We start from the raw sequence: 20984 nt of genomic DNA on the forward strand, positions 1-20984 counted from the left end.
GCCGAAATCGAGCTGCTTCCAGAAATGTCATTTATGCCAGTGAATCAGTCCACGGGGACATCATGGCCTGTGATGACCACAGCTATTCCACCCACTCTCCTGACTCATACTCCAGGTCAGAGACTGGCTTGAAAATGCTCACAGGACTCAATTCTGGCTTCTAAGATGAGTGGAAATTTTTCCTTGGGAGCTTTGGGAAAGATAGACACCTCTCTCCAAGAAGACGTACACAGAAGCCAATTAGCCTCTAACTCTGAGCACAGAGTTAGACATGGTTCTTGGAGGTGCGGTATTCTTCTTATGATATGCCTGAGAAGGAAATCAGCACCAAGAAGTGCAAGTTGGGGAAATGGAAAACCCTGGATCCTCAATGACAACCTTGAGCTACATCAATCAATCCTCAGCCTCAACTTCTACAGACATGAAATGTTAACCATCTTTATGACCAATTGAGTTTTTCTGCAACTTGCTTCAAAAAAATATCTAATTGAATAAAAATTATTTTGACCTTGCATATACATTAAGACAATGAAGACTAATGCAAACTTACAGTATTTGTCAAAAGTCCTAGGTAACAGAGAACCCCTCTAAGTGTAACTAGTAAATTACAGCTATATGAAAATGACAAATACATATTCATATGACATTAGCAGAATATATCATTAAAAATTAAGAGTAAAGTATAAATTATTATACTTTTAAGATTAATATTTAAGTGTTATCTTCCCCATTCTCTTCATCAGTTTTTAAAGGTTGAAGTCTTGGAGATTAGGTAATTAAAAGATTATTCTATACTCTATACTGTTTTATCCCTCCGAGTTGAAAGCATAATTATGCTAATATTTTAGTTTTATGCAAGTCCAGATGAATTAGCTTCTGTAGTAGGGAGAAACTGTCCCAGAACTGTAATATACGAAAGCAACAGAGACAGACATCTTGCTCAGGCCACATGTACATAGGAGTTAGATGCAGTGGAATTCTTAAAAATCACCTGGAGACTCCAACAGCCTTGGAGTTACTGTGTACCAAATGAAACTCTTGGTATTCCCAATCCTCCTGTCTCTGTGCTGAGGACAACCAAGTGCTGAGGTTATAGGTGTGTATAGTGGATTTTATATATGCATAAAACATTCAAAGATAAGGTTGGTTTCAAACCAGGTTTTATCCAGGATCCAAATGAAGATCCTTTTGCTTTTCTGCCCTCCCTTTCTGTCATGGTGTTTGATCAGTTTTCCACCATGAGTGCCCAGGTTCATTGGCCAGTGTTTAGCAGTCCCAGCAAAAGTCCTGATTTCCATACAGTGTCCATGTCACAGACTATCTGGCAATACGTAGCCTAGAGAATGGGATGCACAAGTTGAGTTAGGCCAGCCAGGTTCACTTGGAGATGTGTGGCGGGGATGCTAAAGATGAAACCATGTCTACCCAGCCTGTGTGGGTGAGGTATGTAACATTCTGCCAAAGGAAGCCCAATGTACTTCCTTATGGAAAGGACATTGATACAGACTTGGTATTTCTGGGCTCTGTTCCCCGCTTTCTGCTTCAGCATTAGCTCCTAGCTTCACTCCGGGAGTACAGGAGGTAGAAGAGATGTAGCCTGGTATAGCAATAGCAGTTGCCTAGTGGTCTGAGATCTTGCTTCTCATGGGGCTTCTCACTGAACCAGTGCCTCAGGAGATGCACTGGGGTTAGTCTTAGTTGAGACAAGTTACTTCAGGGATTTGGGGTTCTATTGAATTAAGGGAGATGGGGCTGTCTGTATAGCTTCAAAGGTCCATTGGCTCTGGACACAGAGTTCTTGAGTCACACTGGGACAAGACTGCAAACGTGACTCGGGGCTCACAAGAAGTGCCTACCCAATCCTTCCTATTTCAAAGAAAGTGTCTTTCTAGTGAAGCATAGCTCCGTGTTATAAAAGGAAATGAAGGAGACATGGATGGGAGCGGTTGCTAAGATTACAGCCCTGGGGGAGGGCAAAGGAGCAGACACCACAAAAGTTTCTGAGTCAGTAACAAATACGATGTTAAAATCTAACATATACAAAGAAATTTTGTATGTGCTGAGGAGGCAGATTGATATTAGATATTCCCTATCTAGTGTTCGGGTGGCTGTGGCACTCTCAAGTGCTGTGAGGATATTAAAGTGTCCCTTAGAGTAGAGTTGGAGCTTGGCAGCCAGGACAAAACTGGGAAAGGGCTGAATCTGGCAGCAGAAGAGGCATACTAGAGACTGCAGGAGAGGCTGTGGGCATGACACAGGTGAGGTTCTCTGTACGTCTCTGAGGAAAGACAGAAGGGAGAAGCAAAACAAACTAGAGGAGGAGAATTCAGGGGTCAAGGAAGAATGACTGTATCCGGATGGGAAGAGATGGTTTCTGGATGGTGGGGTAGGTAACAGAGTGAGGAGGGAGGTGGGTTCCAGGAGGGAAACTGAGGGCAGCTTGGGGCTTTCCTTGGAGACACTGCTGTACCATCACTGAGTCACTAGGCAGGGGTCCTAGACATTGAATATAGGGGTTTGAAGACAAAGTGGGTGTTGAAATCAGAACAGTCAACACAGCTGAGACCCCTACAACTCCATCTGCTCAGCACACTGTGGGAAGCTGGGTTGGGGGGAAGTGGAGAAGGCTTCAGACACAGAACAGAGCCTAGAACCACAGCTGTGAGGGATAAATTAGGTGCTTAGTAACACTTGGGTTTCAAAAACTTGCCTTGTGGTGAGGATCTGCTGACATTCAAACGTGCAAACTACTCTTTAGAAGTGTGCTAGAACTGGCCGCCAGTGGAGCAGAGACACAAGCTGGGACCAACTGTAACTGGCATTTCCTTAACGTCTCGTTTTGCTTGACAAATGTGGCAAGGCCCCTTTGACTCCTGACTCCACTAAGAGAAGGGATATACTTTCTCCACTAGAGAAAAGCACTCCCTCCCTTCCGGGAGGCCAGAGGAGGGGGTGCCTTAACCCCTCCTCCCCCATTACAAAACAAACCTGGCCAGGAGTCATCCCACTTAGGAGGAAGCCATTCTGCTGCTGACACAGCCCACAAACACACAGCTCCCACAATGGTCCTTTCTCGAGGGAAAGAGACACACTTGCTTAGATAGGAGCTTTAACTAGCAGCCCCCTGCTAGAGATCACCATTGCTAGGTGCTCTGTACTCCCACCTAGTGGGGAAAAATGGTAATCCAAAATACTTGGGCACTTCCAGGAAAAGAAAAACTATTTCCTAGCTTTAAAGAGAGAGAGAGAGAGAGAGAGAGAGAGAGAGAGAGAGATAGAGGAGGAGAAGGAGGAGGAGGAGGAGGAAGAGGAGGAGGAGGAGGAGGAGGAGGAGGGAGGGGAGGGGAGGGGAGGGGAGGGGAAGGGAGGGGAGAGGAGAGGAGAGGAGAGGAGAGGAGAGGAGAGGAGAGGAGAGGAGAGGAGAGGAGAGGAGAGGAGAGGAGAGGAGAGAGAATGATTAGTGAAGACTCAATGGACAAAATGCATTCTTCTTTATGCAGGAAGAGATGTGACAAGTGATCAAAAACTTATTTCTGTCCGAGTCACTCCTCCTGCTTCTGTACAGGCAACCAAGGCATCCCAAGAGACCTACACTGTTTCATTAATGGCTGGTGTCAGTAGACACTGCTTGGGGCAAGGGAAGGCTTGGTTCCGGTTTCGTGTCAAGGTAAAGTCTGTCTCTTCCAGAGAAGAATCCCAAAGGCATAGAACTCATAAACTCAGACACACACCTACCAAATGACAGCGAGAGATAGCCCGCACTTGCCTGTTGCCAAGGTCACCCCACTGCCGTGGCCCTGTCTCCTCACTGGCTGTTCACAACAAAGAAAGCACAGAAAGACTCTGCAATTGCTCAGCTGCCACCTCGCTCACATAAAAAAGATTAGCTGGTGGCTAGAAGACCATGTCCACTGGCTACGGAGATTTGGGACCAAATCTTTAGACATGCTTTCTCTGCTGAGCAGAAATATCCTATCACTTGCATGATTTCACAAACCGTCTGTGAAACCACAAACACCAAATTCCACACTGTTTTGCCAGAGGCACTGCACTATCTATCGTTTTTAAGAAATACGTGACTCAAAAAAGCCTCCATATCATTTCTAAATCAAGATCATCCTTCCCTTGAGAGCAATCCAGAAGGAATAAAACAGCCAAAGGATCACCCTCTCAGAAGACCTGTTGGATTTTAAAATTCTACTCAAGGAAATAATTCTGTAGCTCAGTGGCAAAGCTGCTCAAGGCTCAAATGAAATCCCCAGTCAAAGCACAAAATGTTACTAATAACCCTTGGTGTCCAGACTTCTCCTGCCTTGTTCTTGTAGGTCAGCGCCTGCCTATTTTTGTTATTTTGTTTCAGTGTGTGTAATTCAAATGTCACTCCCAGAAAACAGTGGGAGCTATTAGGAGATAGAACATGAAGAGGACAGTAGAGAATTCTAGAAGCTAGTGGCCTCTGTTAAGGGACTACAGCTCTGATGCTTCAATCAACACCACCCCCACCAAGAGGCTAGGAGCCATGTTATTTAATTATGCTTTAGAAATAACAGCAGAGAGTAGAGCCCACTCTGTGGTTGGGGGCATGTGTATTATATAGCACAGGTATAACACACCTAGTCAGTGCTTTCCCTGGGAGCTCTCATCTGTGTCTGGGTACAGTACCTCCTTATCTGTAGTCGCCCTAAACTTGCTCACCTGTTGAAGAGGTATTGCCCCTTTACTTGCATGGCAAAGAACCTGGGAACTCATCCCTTTTACCCAAGGCAGCCGTGCAAGTCATGACAGGTAAGTGTGAGATCTAGGGATCCCAGATCCCCCCACCCTCCTACCCCTACCTTGCCAAAAGCTGCTGTAAATGGTATACTATATTATCTTTGAGGAACATGGAACCGGTTAGCCTGTAAAAAGATTAAAAGCATGTCCATAAACTCTGATGCCCTTTTCCTAAAACAGTAGCTCCTAATGCCCTTTGCCCAAAATAGGGGCCAGAACTGGTAGGCAGAAGACGGGGAGGTGATGGTTACGTGGCCTCTAGTGCTTGGCCACTTGAAGAATGGCTTCTGCCTGGCTCATTATTTTTTCCCTACACTTCTGAGGTAACACAGATGCTGTACCATCAGGACTCAAGCTGTAGTAAGAGATACTCATGGGGGGGTGAGGGGGAGAAACCGGGGCCTCCTGTCCACAGCAAGAACTCTGTGAGTGAGTAGCCTCAAGAAAGTAGTCTTGGGATAGTGACCAAGCCCCAGCTGACATATTTTGTTTCTTCCTGATATCTTGACTGCAACCTGTGAGAGGCCTCCAGCCAGGGCCAACCAGCCATGACACTCATGAAATTCTGACCCAACTGAACACCAAGACACGAAAAATGTTGGTGGTTTTGAGCCACTGAGTATGAACGAATTGTTATCCTGAAATCCTTTTCTCATAGGACCTTGCTTAAAAAATCATACCCCTGCTTGCTTTCTTCTTCCTGATCTTGCTTTATCATTCATTCCCTATACATTTTCCCTGTGGACATTAACGCCTTACACGAGGATCCCAGTGTAGGAATTATGCTTCTCTCAGGGAAATGGTGAAATCTCTCATAAACTCACTCTAATTTGGATTTCTTCTGGTTCAACTTCCACTGCCTCAGCATCATTATTTCTAGTCTCACTTTGCTCTTGTCCATAGCTACTCCTCTATCTCTCCTTCAGCCCTAGCAGGCCTCAGCAACCTGTCCTCAAGATCACAAACTGAAGACAAAAGACGGATTCGTGTTGCCAAAGAGAACAGGAAGGGCCTTGCTACTGCTACAGTTTGAATGTCTCCTCCAAAGACCATGTCTAAATGCACCTGCCATTATAACACCATTGAGATGGGAATCCTTAGCAAGGTGATTAAGGCCATTACTGTGAAGGAATGGGTGAGTTACTGTGGGTGAATTACCCAGGAGTGAGCAGCGAGTTACAGCATGAGTGGGTGAGTTACCACAGGAGTGGGTGAGTTACCTCAAGAGTTGGTGAGTTACCTCAGGAGTGGGTGAGTTACTCAGGAGTGGGCGAGTTACTGTAGGAGTGGGTGAGTTACAGCAGAAGTAGGTGAGTTACCACAGGAGTCAGTGAGTTATCGCAGGAGTGGGTGAGTTATGCACGACTGAGTGACTTAGGATGGGTGAGTTACCCGGAGTGGGCAAGTTACCTCAGGAGTTGGTGAGTTACCACAGAAGTGGGTGATTTACCTCAGGAGTCACTGAGTTACCACAGGAGTAGGTGAGTTACCACAGGAGTGGATGAGTTACCACAGGAGTATGTGAGTTACCACAGAAGTGGATGAGTTACCTCAGGAGTAGGTGAGTTACCACAGGAGTGGGTGAGTAGTGCAGCAGTAGGCGCCCCTTGCTGATCTCATTATCTTGCACACCCTTTCCTGTCCTTCTGCTGTATCATAGGACATCATGAAGGTTCTCACAAGACACTGCTCCATGATCTTGATTTCCCACTCTTCAGAATGATGAATTGACTAAATTTTTATTATTTATCCTTTCCCTGGCTGTGTTATTTTGTAATACCATCGAAGGTGGACTAAAACACTGATTCAGTGCTGGCAATGAGAAGCATTTTAGCACCTTACAATTCCACCATGCCTCTGCCTTCTCACTGAGACCATGGGAGCAATCCCAGACCACATGGGACACAAGTCCGCACTGAGTGCTCCCCCCAGGCATGTTTGGAACAAACTTGTGAGCCAATATAAATGGCTTTTGACACATAGGCTTGAAAGGGAATGTGTGTTCTATAAAATCTATGTTCTCTTACTTTCTCCCAATGAAGAAAAAAGCAACCAGGACTACAAATAATCTTAACATTTTTAATGTGGAAACTCACCACGCTCCTGATCTGGAAGAGAAAACATATGGCTAGCAGCAGCCCTGAACAGGACCCATTCAAGAGAATGATTACTAGAGACACAGTTCTAGTAAATAATGCATTTCTAGCAAACCAGGTTTTAACCCCATGAAATACTTAGAGAATTGATTACTTTGAGTTATTTTCCTGGTAATAGATAAACATTTGCCTGGGCTACACTTAAACCTACTTGCTTACTAACTGTGAAGAAATACTCTCATACATGAACTAAGAGGGTGGGTGCATATATGACTTACTTAGAAGAAAAGGACTCCTTCAAGAAATGTTAGTATGTTTATATTCTATCTGTACAATATAGCCTAGGAGAAAGAGCCTCTAAAAAGGTTAGCAAATGGGATCGCACCCTTTTGTTGTTTTCCCAAGGATATATTGATTCTAGGGCAGCACAACAAAATAACACAGACTGGTGGCTAAACAGAGGAAGCTTACTTCCCTACAGCCCTGGTCATCAGAAGTCTCATACCAGATGCTGGCAACATTGATCTCTGCTGTGATTGCAAGTCTAACTTGCAGTGGCTATCTCTTACCATGTCATCACACAGCCATTTCTTTGTTTGCCTGCACCCGGAACTCTTCTGATCTCACTTGTATTGGATTAGTTCAGCCCAGTGACCTCATTTAACCCAGATCGCATCCTTTAACATCCCTGTTCTTCAAACTGGGAATTGGGACTTCAACCTATGAATTTAAAGAAAAACAGAAATTAGCCAAAAATGGAAAGAATTTTCTTCCCAGTTCTGAGGATCAAACCCAAGGCTTCACACACACACACACACACACACACACACACACACACACACAACCAAGTAAGTATTTAACCACAACACGGTACCTCCGACCCCAATAGAAAGCTTTAATTAATTCAATTTCACTTTCTAAAAGAGTTCCTTGAAAATGAAACTTTATTGGCTATTAACTCTCCCCCATTCTCTTCTTTTAAGGACAGGGTAATGAAAGCCCAGTTAAGGTCATAGCAATAATACATCCAGAAGAAGAAAGATGATATATAGAAATTCATATCTTTGCAATCCTAGGGATGCAGCACTAGAATCCTTTTCTGGAAAGCTCTCCGAAGGTAATGAATCTAGTTTCTCCCTCAGCTCTTCAGTTTCCACTCTAACTCTAGGCAGCAGTTCTGTGGCTTTTCTTCTTCCTCACAAAGTCTTTGATTCACATCTGGCATGATAGTATCTTCAGCCACATCCCCCTTCCACACTGGTGACAAAGAGGAAAGCCAACAGTCACAGGTTATGGCTGGCACATATTTATGGTGAAAGGCCAGGCAGGCCTTGAGAAAGAACATGGCACAGGATGAGAATTAGAAGTCCTTAGCTGGTCACACCTACATCAGGAGGCTTCCAGACAAAGTTAAGCATGCCTGGGGATTGGCCAGTCTGGTGACAAGCTGTGCTGTCTCAGCTGTTCACAGAGGTGTTATACATGCTGCTAGGAGTTGGTTCTCCTCTCATACAATAATATTTACCAGAAGTTTTGTGGTCCTGTTTAATGTTTTAGACACGAAAGACCCAGAAGCAAAGCCCAGCTAGTGCTAGAGTCCAGAAGAGGGAAAGCCTCAGTTGTTTTTATGGGGTATTTTCGTAAGGGACAAGGGTGAAAGACTCCTCCAGGACAGGTCAAAAGAGATGGGATGGAAACATTGAGCAGGGATTCTCATCTAAAGAAAAACATATATGTTCCTACCTTAGGGGAACATGGCTCTCCAGTAAGACTGGTGGGTCAGCAGGGTTTATTCCTTGCCCCCTGCCCCATCCAGCTCCTAGAAATCCTGTCATCTCTCAGCTTCTATTTGTCAGTCCAAATTCAGTTTCCATTGTCACCTTCATAGCTACATCTAGGACCCAGAACGCATTGTAGGATCTCCTCAGAATGAGATCTTAATTTAGTCACAGTTTCAAAGACCCTTTGCCACGTAAGTGTCTCATGACTGGAATATGAGTATCTTGAATGGGGTAGTGCTCAGCCTACCATATTGCCTTTTCCTTCTGAGCCAGAAACTGGGACATTCCCTTCCTGGCATTAAGTGATGGCCCTTCTGCCCCTTTCATTATCAGTTCCATATCTAAGTGATCAGTCTCTGCTAAGCACAAGAAAGCGATAGAGATTGGTCAGCAGAGTAAGGGGAGGGAACCTGGCCTTTTCATGTGGACAATTTGAGAACTCGCCCAAAATATGCTCACAACTTCTTTGCCAGCTGCAAGGGTTGACTCATTAAATGGTCTCTACAGTAAAGAGAAGGTGTTTCCAGTTCATCTGAAAGATTCTGCATCAAGTCACCTGCATCCCATCCAACTGGCATCCCCTCAGGACCACGCGGAAATGCCCAGGATGGCCACAGTTTCCTGAGGTGAAGACATGATGGAAATACTGGGAATTTTATCAGTTTTCTTCATCTGAGAAATGTGCTCAGATGTTTCATTACATCCACAGATCCACAACTGAGATCCAGACTCAGGAATGTGTAAAGACCTACGGTGGGAGCTGAAAATAGCCAGACTTGTGAAAAACACAGAGCAGGAAGGCAGAACGCTCCCTGGAGATGCTGAGAGAGATAGTAAAATCTCAAGTTCTCACTCATAGAGAGAGAGGTGGGGGTCGGGGGGAAGGAAGACAGAGAGAGACAGAGACACTGGGAGATAGAGAGAGACAGAAATACACACAGAGAGAGAATGAAAAAATGAATTTAGTGAGAAGATGGTACACATTCAAAACTAACATGAGTCCTCTTTCTCAGAGAGCTGCGGGGAGGAGGAGAGAAAGGGAGAGGGAGAACAGACAGGAACTAACCAGGGTAACAAGCACTCTGGGGTTCAAAGAGTCCCTGGTGGCATGAAGAATCCAGACACCATCTGATACCCTTTGCCAAACAAGTGTACTTCCCAGGAGGATTTGAGCCATCGAAACCATGGCAGGCTGCCTGGAAAAGGTCCTTCTGAAGGCGTGGGGCTTTTAATGTTCTGAAGTTAAGAGATTAGGATTTGTTCTTTTTTTATAACCTAAAATAAACAAACAAACAAAGTCACATACACAAGAGAGATCATATGGTTAGGTGCTAGGTCCCTATTGTGTTGGGGCTTACATACTAAAAGTCAGGGCCAAAGGGAAGAATTAAGTGTGGTTTAACACACGCTCACACATGTGAATTTTTTTTTTAAATCTAAATTGTATCTGCAGAGGATTTTCCAGGCCAGCTTGCCCAGAGTGAGAAAGCAGGGGTTATTTAAATGAGCTCCTGGGGAAGGGAAGGTGACAGATGCTGGTTAAGCTGGAAGGTTCTGAGGCTGCCACAGGGTTCACCCTTCACTTCAACCTCCAGGCCATGGTTTCTGGCTGCTCCCCACCTCTCCTTTCTTCCTCTTAACCTTTGGAATGAGAACGTTGGTTCCATCTTTTTAAAGGGATGTGAGGCCTAACAGTCATATATGTATCCCTGCAACAGCCAGCTGCTCAATTTCTTCAAAAGAACCTGTAATTAAAACGAGGGTAGATTTGTTGGTCTTAACATCAAGACCTCATTGATGGGCTGTGGAGATGGCTCAGCAGTTGAGGAGCTTGCTATGCTAGTACGAGGACCAGAGTTCAGATCCACAGAACCCACACAAATGTCTGGTGGCTGTGGCAACACTCCTGTAATTCTAAGGATGAACCTAGAGATTCTCTGAACAAAGAGGTTGGCAAGATGAGCCACATGGATGGGCTCTCTGCTTGACTGAAAGACATTCTAGTTGAATAAGGAGGAAGAGAAACTAAGATTGGTTCCTGACATCAACCTTGGGCACTCACAGGTGTAGGTATACACATGCACATATGCCTACACACTTGTAAAACACGCATTCACACACATGCACACCTCCCCCCCAACACACACACACATGCACACACATACACATATACATACCTAAACATACCTGGGAAAAAGAAAACAGGATAAAAGACTGATTTGACCTTCAAGGATGTGAGTTCATGTTCTGACAGGCTCCAACACTCTTTAGAGGGCCATGAAAATTTGTGTGCCCGACCCACTGTGCTAAAGCTAAACTAGAGTCTTGAAGAATCCATCACTGTGGGGCTACAGGGTAGTAGAAGAGAACCTGATGCAGTCCTCAAGCCTTAGTGATTTCTGTGAGGAGCGAGGGAAGCAGGGAAGTGCTTTCCCCAACTGTTGTTTATACTTTCCCCCCTGTCTTGCACTTTACAGCCATTTTCCTGTGTAATAAGCCCTGGGGTAGGACTGTGAGGCTCAGGGAGATTAAGCAACCTGTTTATTGTCACATATCACTCACCTGTCAGACCAATCCCAAAGCCTGAAGCTCTGCTTCTCAGCCTTCAGAGTGGCTTGGGAATCCTTAAGTTGTAGAGTCCCTTTCTTGAAATGAGAGTGACCTGTTGGCCATAACACGAGATTTCTTTTAATGCATAACTACAGTCTCCAAGGAGGAGAGCAACTGAGGCTACCTGGCACATAGTAGGTCCTCAGTAGTTATTGACTGAATTGAAAAAGGGAATTTTTTTCTGTACATATCTCTAGTTCTGGAGAGAAAACAAGACATTGGGTGACATTTTAGCATCAAACTTCCTATGCTGTGTATTTTTTGTTCTCTCTCATTCTACCCTCTACTGTCCAAAAGGAAGCCAACAAGGGTCCCCTCCTGTGACACCACTATGGCCAGGCTGCATAATAAGGACAGTCAGTCCCAGGTTCTGTGGCCAGGCATGTCCTACTTACAGCTGACTCCCAGCTCCACAACGGAAATCATATCCCTAAAATTCAGATGCAAATAGTCTCTGTTCTGCTGTGTAATATCATGATGCTCTATTTTCTGAAAGGCACAGGCTATCTAGACAATGTCCCCTTCCTTGTCAGCAGAATAGGCTTGAGACAGCCTGCCTTTTCACATATACACACAGAGACACATTGCAGTTCTCCTCTGTTTTAGGGTCTGGGACTCTTAGGTCAGTGAGGCTGTATCTGGAAGGCCTGGCCCTAATACCTCATTCTTACACACTGTCTTCCTTGTCAGGGAATGCAAGTGTCAGGACAAGCAATGTGTTTAGAGCAGCTGATGTTTCTCTGCATAAAGGGCCTCCAGTGGTTGGGGAAACCAACTCTGGTAGTGAAGATAAGACAATTCAGATTTCTAGAGGATCATTTGAGGTTTACCTCACAATTCTGCAAAATCAACTAAGTGTAAGGTAAGAGCCCACTTACCTTACCTTACAAATAAAGTCTTGAGAATTACTTCTGTAATGACATACTTCTGTAATCACATCAAGGCAAAACTCAGAATGAAGAAATGGATGGTAAAATAAGAAAGTGATAAAGGTTTTTTTTTCTTTTTCAAAATATCACTTCCGTCACAAACTGTATCTTATCTACACACCAATTTAAGATTTGTTTTAGATTTTGAGGGATAAGGTAGATATGAGCTAACAAGTTAAATGTCCAAACCCATCCTTATATTCATTCTCATTACTTCAAGAGAAATCAAGATGGCTTCATCTTGAATGAGCCCATGGAGGGTGCACCGTGACAATCTAGACTATTTCTGAAATCAAGAATGCATTGGCAGCACACCGCTGGCTATTTATCATCAACATTTTGGCATGTTCTTGGGGGGGTTCAGCCTCTTTAAAATCCTTAATTGATGGACACATTTTCCACACCACTAGAACTTCAAACAGCAATTCCTCTGCCCTTCCCACATAAAGCCTTAACCACTAGCATGCCTCACAAAGGCCCACTAAAAATATGAATATACTCGGATACATAGTGAACGTAATTGCTAATATTCCTTGGCAAATCAAATATACTATTAACAGCATAATAACAAGTGTGCATAGAGGCTCCCCAGTGTGACCAGATGTGTGTGTAAAATAAATAAATAAATAAAGACTGCCATGCTAAATAAAGTTGTCCTGCACCTCAGGTTACCATCTGGTTCTAGTTTTCCTCAACAGTTTTCCCTGAGCCTGTTTTCTCAGCTCCGAACAACTCCAGCTGGCTTCCCTTCCTTCCACACAACGTGCCCACCAGTTACCCCCAGCATCCCTCAAACTCAGACTCGGATGTCACACCCATAAACAAAATCCCTGCCATGCTGTAACTTTTCGCTTCTTCCAGTCTTAACAATAGGGATGGTGGGCAAGGGGGAGTCGAAGAGGAGAAGAAAGTAAGAAAAATAAAAGAAAGGAAGAAAAATTAAAACACGTCCCCGGTAGAGGGATGTTAATAATGGACAAGTGTTAGATTTGGCAATAAATTATTGTCCAGATGAAGGGAAAACAATGACAAATTAGAAACAGATTTATTTCACACTCGGTGCATTAATGAAAACTTTAAAAAAAAAGGGGGGGAAACTGAACTGTGTGTACTGTGTGGAAAAAAATAATGGCCCGGCAGGCCTACGTTTTTACTAACAACTCATCAGTGAGCAGACTGTAATTCATAACAAAGAATTCACCCCAAGGAACGCCACATGACTGTGAGCTTTTTGAGTTCCCTAAGAAAATACATATGTTGTTCCACTCGGTTTCCTTTCAATAAAACCCACCAGTTAGCACTTCATTTTCAAGCTGTTCTGACAAATCAGGTGAGTTAGCTTTGTAGGAGGAAAGAAAAAAAAAGAGAGAGAGAAAGGAAAAAAAAAAACAGAAGCAAAATTTTCAGCTGAGAATTTTAGGAAAAAAATTTTTAATATAACTGAAATAAATGTTTCCAAAAGCCAAGAAGTCACGATAAACGCTCGGAGATGAGCTGATTGAAAAGTTTGCTTTTATTCACTTCCTTATTTCTCCGCACCCCCAGGAAGTATTTAAGGCTTCAGATCTTATGGCTCAGGTATGCATCTGAAAGGTGTGGGAAACAGAGCTATGAGTTTTGTGTGTTTATAATCCTTCAAAGCATGATTAAAGATTTTTCAAAAGCCTTTTCAGCAGCTCCACTAAATAGAAGACTTACCAGTGACAGCGGCAGGAATGTTCTGGTCCCAAAGACTTACTGAGCTAAAAAAAAAAAAAAAGAAAATCCCTGTGACCCCTGCAGTATGACTACCATACCCGCTTTCCCAACAGGTCCCTTGAGGCACCAGGTGATCCACAGCAGTCGATGTCCCTATAATAGAATAGGTCTGCTATTCCTTCTTCCTAAGTCCTCATTATCCTGCAAGTCTCTCTTTGTGTCCAGCTTCCTCCACTCAAACCCCTCTATGTCACTAAGCCAAGAGCTCTTCCTTTGAATTCACTCAACACCAAGTTTATACCTTGGTTATCCTACATGAATAAAGTTCCATATAAAAGAGTTCTTTAACCAGACACAGTGATGTACACCTTTAGGTCCAGGCCTTGAGAGGCACAGGTAGGGCAAAATCTCTGTGAATGCAAGGCCAGCCTGGTCTACAGAAGGAGTTCCAGGACAGCCAGAGCTACATAGTGAGACCCTGTCTCAGAAAAACAAACAACCAAACAAAAGAGAATTCTTTGGAAATTCAGCCTTAGAAGTTTGAGTACCTCGTACATGTGTCACAAATGGTGATCCCCCAGGAAACACTACAATTTGGGGCCTCTTGTAGCTATGCATAGTTATTGAACTACTCTTAGCCAACGAGTTGTCAGCAACAGTGTCTTTTTCAACTGATCTCTCTCCCTTTACAGCCAACATGGTAGCCTTACCGTGACACAATTACACATCAAAAGCCTGCTAGACTTCCCGGTCCCTATAGCGTATTGTCCTAGAGAGCTGCTCAGCCTGCAGCCTACTTATGAGATAAGAAACAAACTCGGTCATGACAAGCCATTGAGGTTTGGAGCTGGTGTGCCCTAGGCTGTCCTGATTGCTTTGGTATGACTTGCCTTGCAATACTCAGCATGGTGCACTTAACTACGCTTCACTTTCTCTTTGACTGTATGGAACTCAGATTTTAACCCTTAGATTTAGAATTCACATAGCTACTATGACCCTCACAGTTTTAACAATCACAATTGTAAGAATGGAGTCTCACTCCAGAAACCAACATGAGGTGTCATATACCATATCCTAGCCATTGTCCACACATGGAAGAATCCATCGCTACTTGGTAACTTCACCTTTGGGAAGTGACCACTGTGAATAAGCCTGTGGATACAAATGAAACACTTAGTACAATTTACAAAGGCATTCCCTTTCCTTGCAGTGTTTGGCTTAAGTGTTATGCTCTTCAGAAAAGTGCTCCCAAAGTCCAGACAGTGTTACTAATCTCCATCATTCCTTGAGGGAGTCATTACTTCTGTGCTCCTTGTTGCTGAATCCTGAGTGGCCAATCCAGTGTTTGGTTTTCAAATATCCATAGAGTAAGTAAATACATGGAAGGTTGATGTAGTGGTTTGAGTAGGTATGACCCCCTTAGCCCCATGTGTTTGAATGCTTGTCCTATAGGGAATGGCACTATTAGGAGGTGTGATTTTTCTTTTTGGAGTATGTGTGGCCTCGTTGTAGGAAGTGTGTCTTTGTGGGGGCAGGCTTTGAGGTCTTCAATGCTCAAGCTCCACCTAATGTGAAAAACAGTTCACTTCTGCTGCCTACAGATCATGATGTGGAACTCTCAGCTCCTCGATGTGTGTCTGCCTACACATTGCCAAGCTTCCTGCCTTGATGATAATGGACTGAACCTCTGAAACTGTAAGTCAGCCTCGAATTAAATGTTTGCCTTTATAAGAGTTGCCTTGGTCATGGTGCCTCTTCACAGCAATAAAACCCTAAGACCGAGAGTTGAGGGAATAGAACCAAAATTCAATGGCTATCACATTCCTATCAGACCAGGCAAAAATAAAATGAATGGCCAAGCAGAGAAAACCTTTCCCTGAATTTGACATGATCCATCTCCTGACCCTTCCCTTTCTAGTCCTCTCCATGTAGACAGACATTCAACATTTTGACATGAAATTGTCCCAGCTTCAGTATGAGCTGCAAGTGCCACAGTGACAAGCAAGCCCAATTTGATCTTTTAAGTCGGAAGGGCTGGCTTGGTTAGTAGAAGCTCCCCATGCTCATCCTTAGAACTGTCTGGGTCTTGTAAGTCACTAACTGAACACGAGGAGCAGAACACTGGACATTCTGCTCTGTTGGGCTCATTGTCACCTCCTCTCTGGCTTCTTTTATTCCTTTGCCATTTGATTTTGATCTCTGCTTCTTGCCTCCAGCTTGGAGCCACTGTTGTTTGAAAGGCATACTTGGAACCACTGTTCTGGTACTGGCTTCCTTTTGATCCATGATCGTCAGTTAATTCCTCATGTCTCTCATTCCTGGTCTCATTATATCCATTTCTATTAGTTAAGCCTCTTTGGCCATCATCTTAGACATGCCTGGGTTAAGGGATCAGACCCCCAAGTCCTACCAGCACACTCTGGCCCATGCACAGGGAACTGAAATGCAGCCTGTCCAGCCACTGTCCTTCTCTTGTTGGCCTATTTATCTAATTCATCAAATATGTCATAGGCATCTAGCTTCCTTAGTAAGAAACTGAGAAGCCCATGCTGGCTACATTTGCTTTCTTGCTCTCTAAGTCCATATTAGACTACAAGTGAGAAATTCCAGAAACGAACCACTTCCATCCTCTCCTCTACCTCACTCATCAATACCTATTGTCCCTAGACACCACCACCCCCCTCAGTTCCTTCTCTGTGCCATCCTCCCTTCATGCACATTTTCCTAAGGCTCATTAAACAAAAAAAGGCTGTGTCACTCCAAGTACCAATGCTTGGTACTGGCTCAGTGGAAGAAAGCTGTATTTGTTATGTTAGACGGTATATTGCTCTGTAGCTCACGCTAAGCTAGAAATTACTGCATATCCCAGACTGGTCTCAAACGTCAAACTTAAGGCAATCTTCTAGCCTCAAACTCTTAAGTACTGGTGGTATTACAACTGCAAGCTATCATACGTGACTACCACGTTGTATTTAGGAACCATTTTTTCCCCAGTTTTCCAAAATCTGTTTTGCAAAGTTCATTTTGGTGTCCCAAGTCAGTATTTGTGATACCCTGGAGTGTATAGACAGACCTGTGTGCAGTCATTAGGATGTGCTTGAGGCAGGCTCGGTTTTCAGATCTGTAGCCCTTGTATTACTAAACTCACGTCTGTCTGTCCAGAACACTTCTGTCATGTGTAAATGAACAAATCCTAGACAAACAATGAAATATTGGGGGGAAACAAAATAATTTACCCACTTCTGATTTTTTAAACTATTTAGACAGCATATAATTATCTCTAAAATACCTTTTCTTACAAAAATCTAGGTTCAAGACACATGATAATTGCAGAAATAAGAAAATAAAAAATACTCACTGAATTTCTGCTGTTGACATTTGAGATGACTTGTGGGTATTGAGTGCACGCCCAGTTTTTATAAATTTGTAATATATTGTACATAAATTTTGTTTTTACTTACTTTCCATGAGCTAAAATATCAAATGTCCATATACAGGAATAAGTATAATTTTGTAAAATTACTCATGGCTATACTATAGCATGTCTTATGCAAGCATCATGATTTATTTAGCCTAGCAGACAGCTAAGGTATTAGCAGTTTTTCTTCATTACAGTGAATTCTATTCATCCATATTCAGATTGAATAGCTATTTTTCTTCTTTGCTTTTCATGAGAAATAGGATATTCATTAACAATATATAATGTATTGGCTACATTTAATCAATTATTTCATTTAAATATTCTCCATTTTTAAAAATTGGATAACAATTAATTATATTTCAGTTTGCTTTTATGTTTAGAACTTTAAACATTTATGTTATGTGTCTTCTGCTGTGTTGTGTTGAGCAACTTATAAGGAAATGCATTCCATAAGAAATGAGCTTTTAGAATTTGATTAAATGAGCTTTGGGACAATGGTGGGGATATCTTCAGAATACCATAGCAAGCTCTGATGTCCCAGAATCCACAATGCATGAGGAGGACATGTATAGTTGTAAAATAGACTATCAAAGCACCGGTCACCAGTGGCTATCAGAATTGTCAGGAGGGAGAGTTGGTTCTGATTGAGCAAAGGAAAGGTCAGTCTGCCAAACAATAATCATTCTAAAAGCCTTAGGTTTCTTACAAGGTCAACACTGCAATGACAAACTGTATAAAGAATTTTTTTATCAAATTAAAGATTTAAAATTTCAAGCCTCAAACAATGTTTTTTGTTTTACTAAGATGACAAAAACTGGATCAAATAAAATGCTTCTTACCAAAAGAAACCTTGTATTTGAATTCCAGTAAGACCTGTTGCATCTACAGAGAATGGGAAGAGAAATGGAGAATATTCGCACTGAATGAAACACCGATCAGGTCTGCTGATGTGCTTTCCAAATAGGTCTCTGTGAGCTGGATACCTTTTCTAGTTATGCATCCTGAGAGGACTGTACGAACATAAGAAGACAATCCCCATCCTCCTTCCACCATTCAATGTGGCCTCACTAAAGGCTGCCAAGCAAATTTATGAAGGGTGAAGATCTCCAAGCCAAAAGGTGCAGACATTTAAGAGGACCCTTCACCTGTCACATGGACTTGAGCCTTTTCCTGCAAGTATGTGAGACATATATAAGGTGAGGACATATAAGGTGAGGAATTCCTTTGACATGCTGTGTGTGTGTGTGTGTGTGTGTGTGTGTGTGTGTGTGTGTGTGTGTGTGTTCAAATGTACTTGGCATTGTACTAGATGCAGGGATTCAGAAGAAAAAAACCAGATCCTGAAAACCATGCTTGTTCAGGAATTGGCTTCCCCTGCTCGGCTTGGTGTGGCAAAGATAGGAGTAGCACATGTTGACATGGCTCCAGAGAAAAGGAGGGGACTTGGGTTGTGGCATCACAGCCTGCCATGTTCCCTGCAAGTCTCCATTTTCTGAATGAGTGATCTGGAAACTGCATTAGCATGCAGATGATATTCTCATAAAGATAGAGCCATGCCCACCTCTCTGCAGCGCAGTATATCACCTTTCCCACAGCTCACACTCACTCTGACTTTCTGTTCAAGGCAAACAATTCTTCCAGAGACAGGTGATCTGTGTGGTGTTAGCCTTTAGACTCTCGGTTCACAGCCAGTGATAGTATCTGTTCTGAGCCCTGAGCGTATGTAAGTGTGTCTGTGCCCTAAAGTGAAACCTTCTCATAAAACGAAAGTTTTTTGTCACAGAACACATTTCAGAGATGCCTGAGAGGGTGCTTGCTTCAGCTGCCCCTTTTGACAGGAAAAATGGGAATCATAGAGGAATTCACAAAAGGTAGATCTCCACTTCCCAGCTCATCATGTACTCCCTTGTACCACACTCCTACTCTTTCACTGAGAAGAGCTAGACAGGCTCATAGGCAGTGTGGTGGTATTTGTTTATGCTTTTGCTGGGCTCCAAGACATCTCAAAAATAAACTCAGATCACTATAAACACACTGGACATGAACTCCTTGTTCCAAGAGATTCTCACCTTGAAAGCAAGAGTCCTCCCAGGGTTGGCGAGGCAGCTTTATCAATAAAGAAATTACTACATGAGCATGGAAGCCTGAGTTAGGATGCCAAGCAACATATAAAAGCCAGACACGGACATCCCATCTGAGCCCTATCCTGGTGGGAGAGAAGGGCCTGGAGATAGAATTCCTAGAAATGACTATGTAGCCAGTAAACTGAGTTAGTCAGAGACCCTGTTTCAAACTATGAGATGGATGGGGGTAAGATGGTTCAGAAGTCAAATCACTTACCACACAAACACAGGAACCTAAATTTGAACCTCTAGAACCAGATTAACATGCAGATGATATTCTCATAAAGATAGAGAGCCACGCCCACCTCTTTGCAGTTCAGAACATCACCTTTCCCACAGCTCACACTCACTCTGACTCTGACTTTCTATTCAAGGCAAATAGTTCTTTAACATTTACTCATTATATTATATTATATTATATTATATTATATTATATTATATTATATATATAAATATAATGAAATATCAGTGGACGTGGAAGCTTGCCTACAATTTCAGCCCAGGAAATCAGGAAGTCAGAAACAACTTGGGCTAACTTGCCCAAAAACCACAAGGGAGCTCTAGACTTTATTGAGAGATTCTGCCTCAATGAATACAGTGGCGAATCATCCAGGAACTCCCAACATCAATCTTTGGCATACACATTCACACACACACACACACACACACACACACACACACATACACACACACACACACACACGAGAGAGAGAGGAAAGATTAAAGTGGAGAGAGAATGATAGTTACCCAATGTAGATGTAATTAATATCCTCAGATACACACATTCACATGCGTGCATAACCACACACAGATACAAATCACTTAAAGTACGTACCTCCTCCCCTGAGGTGACAGCCCTGCCCTTATCCCCATCCCATGTCATTTTTACGGTTTCAATCTCCTAGAATTAGAACATTTGGAACTTGAGTTCTATTCTACAATCATTTCCACCTCCCTGACTTCTATAACTGAATTCCACTTCATGCCTTAAGGCCCATCTGTGTAAACAATCTCCAGTTTATGTGTCTAGGGGCTGCTTCTCTTCTGGACTTCCACTCAGCATTTTATATAACTCACAGGTATCTGACCACTTTATAATCCAAAGTGTAATTTATGAATCCCACCCCAAACTTTAGGGTCATCCCTAGCTTTTGTCTGTCAAGCTTACCCCCACACATATGCAAATCCTGCTGATTTATCCTCTCAGGAGATAGTGTCCCCATTTTTTGGTTTGTTTGCATTTTGTTTGTTTTTTGTTTTGGGGGGATTGTTTGTTTGTTTTTAGTTGGTTTTGTTTTTTTTGCTGCTCTGGTCCAAGTCACAGTTGCTTCTCACACAGATTATTGTAAAAAAAAAACCTCTGTTGGTTCCCATCTCCAAGCCTCTTAGGTCTAATACAGCAGTCAGTGATGTTACCTGATGCATGTCAAATTGTGTCATTTTTCTCCTAAAGCCCTCTTACCCCTTTTCATCTCTCTGTGAATAAAAGAGAGAAAAAAATCAAGCTGAAACTGAAGCCTAGAACTCCTGGTGGTTTCTGCTCTGAGAATGTC

The 20984-nt window shown here is 43.1% G+C and overlaps 1 long non-coding RNA gene across 2 annotated transcripts in view; it reads right to left on the reverse strand.

Moving 5' to 3' along the window:
- Nucleotides 1-20984, reverse strand: part of LOC108351758 (uncharacterized) — a 61258-nt gene that overhangs the window by 3195 nt on the left and 37079 nt on the right. Inside the window, exons 2-3 of one of the 2 annotated variants that reach the window (XR_010054444.1) lie at nucleotides 11213-13931; nucleotides 7439-7589 (exon numbers count right to left, since the gene is read on the reverse strand). This is a non-coding gene — a long non-coding RNA (uncharacterized LOC108351758). Of the gene's footprint in view, nucleotides 1-7438; nucleotides 7590-11212; nucleotides 17539-20984 lie in introns of those variants that run through there. The other variant, XR_001839490.3, reaches the window with a different exon arrangement.

The sequence above is a fragment of the Rattus norvegicus genome, chromosome 8 (assembly GCF_036323735.1).
Source record: "Rattus norvegicus strain BN/NHsdMcwi chromosome 8, GRCr8, whole genome shotgun sequence".
In the NCBI taxonomy this organism is placed as follows: Eukaryota; Metazoa; Chordata; class Mammalia; order Rodentia; family Muridae; genus Rattus; species Rattus norvegicus.